The following is an 8,406-nucleotide window of genomic DNA, read 5'->3' as shown; positions in this document are numbered from 1 at the left end:
GCCAAAAGTCTTTGGACCACATATTTTTCAAATCTGTTTTGGTCCAACCAAAATACCCTGTGTTGTTTCTTCCCATATGTAGAGCTACACTATTATAATCTTGAGTTCATAAATAAATATATACATGTATAGCTCTTAAATAAATATATATGTTCAAGTTGCCTAGTCATCATTTTTATCAGAGTCTTATTCACACATTTAGTAATGCAAGAAATTACAATCTTGTAAAATACACCAAATGCAAGTAGCATAGCATGTAGCATTAATAGGGTCATAAGTAAATATTTAGGCCAAATGTTTCAATTAGGTGTGATCCAGTATATTACCAGCTCATCTGACTCAATCTGTCCTGTACAAATCACTATCTTAAAGGTAATGAAATACTTGTATTGTTTACAAGGCATCCAGCCTAATTCCCTAGTATTATTAGGCTGATAATCCTTAGTTTAACTGTTCTCAAAGTAAGGGAACTTTTAAACTTAAATGATTTAAATAATCAGGTGGGAGTCATATAAATCCACCCTGTAACTGAAGGAGGGTCCCTCCTAATAATCAGTAAGTTATATTTTTTGACTGAAATTTAGTTTGTCATATTTGAGCTTGAGTAAAATTAAAAGAAAATTCATATTATAGCCATGGTCAGAGAAAGCACCATTGGTTGGCCAAGTGAGGGAGTCCAATCTATTAATATCAACATCTGCTCAAACAGAACTATAGCTTTCTTCTGGAATAAATTTTCTAAGAGTCATCGAATTAGACCCATGGAGAGGAGAAATCCACCAAGGTAACCCAGAAGTACTAGATGTAGGTAATTGATCATAAGCCTAACAATTAGATTAATTTTTAAACTCTGTGTAAGACTTACACCATGATAAAAAAAAACCATGGATTCATGAAAAAGTCCAAGAAATTATCAAAAATATTATAATATATAATTATATCCATATTTCTATAATTATATAATATGACATTATTATCTAATGTAACTATTATGCTGAAAACACTATAAATAATCATACAGGTCAGGTCGGTAATCCAGGGATAGCTGTCCACTTCTGATGTTGTCTTCTCTTTGTCTTTGTAGGAGTGAAGTTTCTCCTCCGTTTGAACTTTGTTTTAAGGTGAGTCTAAGGGCTCCAGTCGGAGAAGACATTGGCACCCCACTCCAGTACTCTTGCCTGGAAAATCCCATGGACGGAGGAGCCTGGTGGTCTGCAGGCCATGGGGTTGCTAGGAATCGGACACGACTGAGCGACTTCGCTTTCCCTTTTCACTTTCATGCATTGGAGAAGGAAATGGCAACCCACTCCAGTGTTCTTGCCTGCAGAATCCCAGGGATGGGGGAGCCTGGTGGGCTGCCATCTCTGGGGTCGCACAAAGTCGGACACAACTGAAGCAACTTAGCAGCAGCAGCAGCAGCAGTGCAAGAACTCCAGTGCAAGAACTCTTTCTAAGTGGAAAATACAAAACCAAAAGTCAATTTCTTTCATTTGTTCTGTGCATGAGCTAATCAAGAATGTCTGACAAGTGTCCTTTCATGTAGGTTGGAGACAGTCCTTTAAATGATGCCTTTCCGAAATGCATAACCTTCTGGTTATAGGTCATGGGGCATCTGATATTCATCCAAAGATTACAGTGATAATCTTCAGAGACAAACTTAGAGTGTCCTTTTAATAATTCAATTAAACTCTACAATAATGTAACCTAACAACAGGGGTCTATCTCAGAAGTGAGTCTTGGGCAGTAAATACAGACCTAAATTAACAATACTAGAATTTAATATCCATATATGTAATTTTTCTCTCTAAAATTATGCTGACGTCTATCAAATATAGTCAAATTAAGAGTAATTTTTTGGCAAAAATAAGTCTGCTTTCGGTAAACTTGGCCTGATTACTTATATAAGTGTAATTGATCATACAATCCTTTTAAAAATTGGTTTAGGTGGAACTTTTTATAAAGAATCTCAGATTGAATTTTTAAAAGGCTTCTTTCTCAAGGTGAGAAAAGTCATCCCAAGGGCATGCCATCAGATCCCACCTGTGATACCTAAAGATCTGAATTAATGTCTCTCTTCTCAGTGTTCCAAAGTGTCTTCCGATTCCTGCAGCTGTCAGGAGGTGGACTTTCTCATTTACTTGATAAGTCTGCTAGCAACCTAAGGGTTTACAATTTTGGAGGGATCAGGTAGAAACAAAAGATATATGTTTCAGTTTTGCTTACAAAGGTATCACTAACCAAATTGCTGTAAGTCATAATTAGTTTAAGGGGAAAGGTTTCCTTATATCTGGAAAACAGATTAAAAAGCAGTAATATTTCAGACCAGAAAAACCATAAAATCTATAACCATGTTCATCAGTTCACTCAATCCTATGTAACTAATCCTTGACCTTTTGTTAACAGTTTTATAAAGCTTTTAAAAGCCTGCACTTGTCAAAAATCCTTTCTGTGAATTTTCTTGAAAATGAAGCATTTTTGCAAAGGCGTCAGGATCAAATAATAACTGTCTATGAACAACAAAGATTTTTAAAAACATGGTTAAAGATCTGATTCTGATGCAATTGACAAAGAAACTTCTTTACTGCTGTGACACACATTTTAAGATAATAATGAGAAATAAGACTAATAACATTTTACTATGACATACCAGATTCTTAGGAATTCCAATAATTTCTAGAGTATCTAAAACATTTCCCCCCCACCGCCGTACAATATACCCTAAGGATGTTTATCACCATCTGTTTGAAATGCTTCCCATGCAGTCTGAAGTGAAAGTGAAGTCGCTCAGTCCTATCTGACTCTTTGCGAACCCCCCAGACTGTAGTCCACCAGGCATCTCCGTCTTTGGGATTCTCCAGGCAAGAATACTGGAGTGGGTTGCCATTTCCTTCTCCAGGGGATATTCCCAACCCAGGAATCGAACCCAGGTCTCCCACATTGCAGGCAAATGCTTTAAGCTCTGAGCCACCAGGGAAGCCCTTCCCATGCAATTTAACATAGAATATAAGCCTAGTTAGTTCAACATTTTTATCTTTGATAAAGAGAGAAAACACTTCCCTTAGGTGTTTCAGGACCTTTTGGAAAATCTCAAAGTAAGCTAAAGGTCAAATAAACTTCAAGTAGAATTTGATCTCTGGCAAGTTTGCCAAAAATATCAAAAGGCTTTAAAAAAACACTTGGTCAGGTGGCATCACACTGTGAAACAATACTTATTGACTTAACCAAGAAACAATAAAATATTTCAAAGGCAAGTACAGAAAGTTATAAAAAATTATTTAAAATACAAAGAACATTCACAATCTGTTACAAAAAGCAGATCAATATTCTTAAGAAAACTCTCCCCTCTTAATAGAGAGAAACCAAATTCAGGTTTTGTACCATTTTACATTTAATATTGAAATTCATTTGCCCAATTAAATTAATTCTAACCTTTCAGGTCAGTTCAGTTCAGTCACTCAGTCATGTCCAACTCTTCTCGATCCCATGAATCGCAGCACGCCAGGCCTCCCTGTCCATCACTAACTCCCAGAGTTCATTCAGACTCATGTCCATCGAGTCAGTGATGCCATCCAGCCATCTCATCCTCTGTCGTCCCCTTCTCCTCCTGCCCCAATCCCTCCCAGCATCAGAGTCTGCCCAAACATAAAATCCTTTCTAAAGTTTCTTTTTTCCTCTCAAACCTATAGTTTTCTATACTTACAATAATCTGTCTCTTCTTTCCTATTTACAAGTAAATAGCATCAGAACAAAATTATTTTCTTTTTCCTTAATAAAATGCATTTTTATTTCTTATATCTTCTGCTTGTGAAGTCGCTCAGTCGTGTCCGACTCTTCGCAACCCCAGGGATGTAGCCTACCAGGCTCCTCCGTCCATGGAATTTTCCAGGCAAGAGTACTGGAGCGGGTTGCCATTTCCTTCTCCAGGGGATCTTCCCGACCCAGGGATTGAACCCAGGTCTTCCGTATTGCAGGCAGATGCTTTACCATCTGAGCCACCAGGGAAGCCCCTCTTCTTCTTACTTGCATACAAAGACGTTTTTCATATAAACTTTATAGGCTGCTGCTGCTGCTAAGTCACTTCAGTCGTGTCTGACTCTGTGCGACCCCATAGACGGCAGCCCACCAGGCTCCCCCGTCCCTGGTATTCTCCCGGCAAGAACACTGGAGTGGGTTGCCATTTCCTTCTCCAAATGCATGAAAGTGAAAAGTGAAAGTGAAGTCGCTCAGTCCTGTCCTACTCCTAGCGACCCCATGGACTGCAGCCTACCTGGCTACTCCGCCCATGGGATTTTTCAGGCAAGAGTACTGGAGTGGGTTGCCATTGCCTTCTCCAAACTTTATAGGCTAATTACTTAGAATTATCAAATTTTTAAAAATATTTATTTACTTGACTGCATTGGGTCTTCATTGGGGCATGCAGGATCTTTAGCTGCAGCAGGCAAACTCTTAGTTGGGGCACATGGGGTCTAGTTCCCTGACCAGGGATCAAACCCAGGCCCCTGCATTGAAACCACAGAGTCTTAATCACTGAACCACCAGAGAAGTCCTGAATTATCAACTTTCAAAAACCTTAATCTCTAGTGAAAACTGAGAAGCAAGCAATTACATACTGTCTTTTACATTAGCATCCCATAGATTGGCAAACTTGAAATACTATTTATACAAACTCAACATGCAAAAACTAAGATCGTTCAAAATTGAGAAAGGAGTACATCAAGGCTGTATATTGTCACCCTGCTTATTTAACTTACATGCAGAGTACATCATGTGAAATGCTGGGCTGGATGAAGCACAAGCTGGAATCAAGATTGCAGGGAAAAATATCAATAACCTCAGATATGCAAATGACACTACCCTTATGGCAGAAAGCAAAGAGAAAATAAAGACCCCTTGATGAAAGTGAAAGAGGAGAGTGGAAAAGCTGGCTTAAAACTCAGTGTTCAAAAAATGATGATCATGGCATCTGGTCCAATCACTTCATGGCAAATAGATGGGGAAACAATGGAAACAGCAACAGACTTTATTTTCTTAGGCTCCAAAATCACTGCAGATGGTGACTATAGCCATGAAATTATAAGACACTTGTTCCTTGGAAGAAAAGCTATAACCAACCTAGACACCATATTAGAAAACAGAAACATTACTTTACCAACAAAGGTCCATCTAGTCAAAGCTATGGTTTTTCAGTACTCATGTATGGATGTGAGAGTTGGGCCATAAAGTAAGTTGAGCACTGAAGAATAGATGCTTTTGAACTGCAGTGTTGGAGAATACACTTGAGAGTCCCTTGAACTTCACAGAGATCCAACCAGTCCATCCTAAAGGAAATCAGTCCTAAATATTCATTGGAAGGACTCATGCTGAAGCTGAAGCTCCAATAGTTTGGCCACCTGATGTGAAGAACTGACTCATCAGAAAAGACTCTGATGCTGGGAAAGATTTCGGACTGGAGGAGAAGGGGACAACAGAGGATGAGATGGTTGGATGGCATCACAGACTCGATGGACATGCGTTTGACCAAGGCTTGAGAGTTGGTGATGGACAGGGAAGCCTGGTGTGACGCAGTCCATGGGGTTGCAAAGAGTCGGACACAACTGAGAGACTGAACCGAAGATTGTGGCATCCAGTCCCATCACTTTATGGCAAATAGAAGGGGGCAAAGTGGAAGCAGTGGTAGATTTTCTTTTCTTGAGTACCAAAATCATTGTGGACGGTGACTGCAGCCATGAAATTAAAAGACACTTGCTCTTCAGAAGAAAAGCTATGACCAACTTAGACAGTGTATTAATAAGCAGAAACATCCCTTTGCTGCCAAAGGTCCGCATAGTCAAAGCTGTGGTTTTCCCAGTAGTCCTGTGAGAGTTGGACCATAAAGAAGGCTGAACACTGAAGAACTGATGCTTTCAAATTGCGGTGCTGAAGAAGACTCTGGAGAGTCCCCTGGACTGCAGGAAGATCAAACCAATCAAACCTAAAGGAAATCGACCCTGAATATTCATTGAAGGACTGATCCTGAAGCTGAATCTCCAATACTTTGGCCACCTGATGCAAAGAGCTAACTCATTGGAAAGATCCTGATGCTGGGTAAGATTGAAGACAAAAGGAGAAGAAGGCAGCAAAGAATGAGATGGTTAGATAGCATCACCAAGTCAATGGACATGAATTTTAGCAAACTCCGGGAGATAGTGAAGGACAGGGAAGCATAGTGTCCTGAAGTCATGGGGTCGCAAAGAGTTGGACTAGACTTAGTGATTAAACAACATAATTTCTAAAATGCGTGTGCTTTCTTAGAGAAAACGTTACAATGTGGCACCAAATGTATTTATTTATAGTCCTGAATCTTTAGTTTTTCTGCAAAATGATGTCAACATTCAGTAATTAATGTGGACAAGGCTCTGTGATGTCCAGTAAGTGTACAATTCCATAGGACTGAATTTTCAGACAAGCTGTCTCCCATAGGAGCCCCCACTATGTTCTCAAGGCTCCCAAACAGCACAATGGATTTTTTCAATTTAAGCTATTTGACAGTTGCTACTCTAGAATCAACTTTGTGACCCCTTGAAGATACATCCCAGTTGAGGGATAAGGCTCAGGCAGCAAACATGAATGTCCACAGGAAATGAAGCCCCAGTGCAGGCACAGAGAATGAGAGGATCAGACTCACCTTTGAGAAGGAATGCAGGGGCCACTATGGTGAGAAGCGTGAGGACCTGTCAGGAAGTACTGCAATATTTCTGTCTGGGGGTGCTTCAGTCTGAAGAAGGCCTTGGTTGGAGGAGGCCCAAGTCTTAGAGCTTCCTCGACCTACCTGAACACAAGCTCCCTCCTGTTGCTGGGCCTTCACACATGCTGCCCGGAACTACTTGCTAAAAATCAACCCTTCTATAAAACCAAGAGGTATGATTATATGTCTTTGGCCACCTCATGCAAAGAGTGGACTCATTGGAAAAGACTCTGATGCTGGGAGGGATTGGGGCAGGAGGAGAAGGGGATGACAGAGGATGAGATGGTTGGATGGAATCACTGACTCGATGGACGTGAGTCTGAGTGAACTCCAGGAGTTGGTGATGGACAGGGAGGCCTGGCGTGCTGTGATTCATGGGGTCGCAAAGAGTCAGACACGACTGAGAGACTGAACTGAACTGAACAGAAGTGAAGATGGAGAGCAGCTCAGGCCCTGGTTGTTTCAACACAGGACCAGCAGGACTTCTTACAGAGATGTGGAGTAACAGCCTAACGATGACTCCAAGCGATGTGGCCTGACAACTGGAAAGACTGGAGGTGCCATCAACTGAGACAGGGGTAGCTGTGTGTAACAGTTTGGGAGGAAATATTGTGGACTTCAGACATGTTGAGTTTCAGATTTCTCAGACACCCAAGTGAAAACTCTTCAGGAGAGGGGATCTGGACTGAAAATACTTATTTGAGAGACATCAGTCTAGAAATGGGATTTTAAAGCCATGAACCAGAATTGATGCTCAGAGGATCTTCTTGGCTTAGAGACTAGGTCCTGGGGCCTTGTGCAAAAGTAGGAGGTGGAAGAGGCACATCACACACATAGAAACAAGCCAATGAAGCAGGAGGAAAGGTAAAAAGTAAATGGGATCCTACTGCAGCCAAGTGAAGCAAATGCACTAACAAAGAGGCAGTGATCATGAATCAAATGCCGCAAAGGCAAGGAATGAGATTTGCCTGTAGGACAGAGCAACCGGGAGATCATTAATGACCTTAATAAAAGCAGCTTCAGTAAAGAATAGTTGAATGACTGTTCACTTTTGCAATCTATGTTACATCTCAAGAAAAGGGTTTACAAGGAAAGGGACAATCAAAAGAGAATTTAAAATTGAGGTCAGGGAACTCTTTCAAGGAATTTTGTGACAAAAAATAAAAGGAAGGAGGAGTTCGGAAGTAGGGTTAAGAGACAGATGATAAAAATAACAGCATGTTTGTATGATCTGGAGATGCCTGAGTGGAAGAATTGATTTGGGCAAGGAAAAAATGCATGGAGCAATAGAGGGACAGAATTCACTGTCCAATTAGGGGATTCTACTGAGACATGACTGGGGATAGCACATCTTCGAGAGCAAATTGAAGAGGGACTCAAACATGACCATTTGGAAATGCTGAGGTGCCTCTGGAAACCAAGGGGTCATGAAAGCAAGACCAGCCCAGGAGGTGCCTCAGGAAAGCAAGGGGTCATGAAAGCAAAGCCCAGGAGGTCAATGCTCTCCAACTATCTGCAATTGCCAACTATGAGGAAGAACCCACATCAGAGGATAGCTATTTTTTAAACCTTCTCCAGTATTTAAATAATCCCATCAATTATCTTCCCCATCTTAAAGCATTCAGGCGTTTCCTAAGACCAAAGTTGAAACTCTAAAAGCTGCCCAGAAGAGACTTCCCAAG

This window comes from Bos indicus x Bos taurus, chromosome 7 (assembly GCF_003369695.1).
Source record: "Bos indicus x Bos taurus breed Angus x Brahman F1 hybrid chromosome 7, Bos_hybrid_MaternalHap_v2.0, whole genome shotgun sequence".
NCBI classification, from domain to species: domain Eukaryota; kingdom Metazoa; phylum Chordata; class Mammalia; order Artiodactyla; family Bovidae; genus Bos; species Bos indicus x Bos taurus.
The sequence above is the reverse complement of the archived record's forward strand: the minus strand, read 5'-3'. Positions refer to the sequence as shown.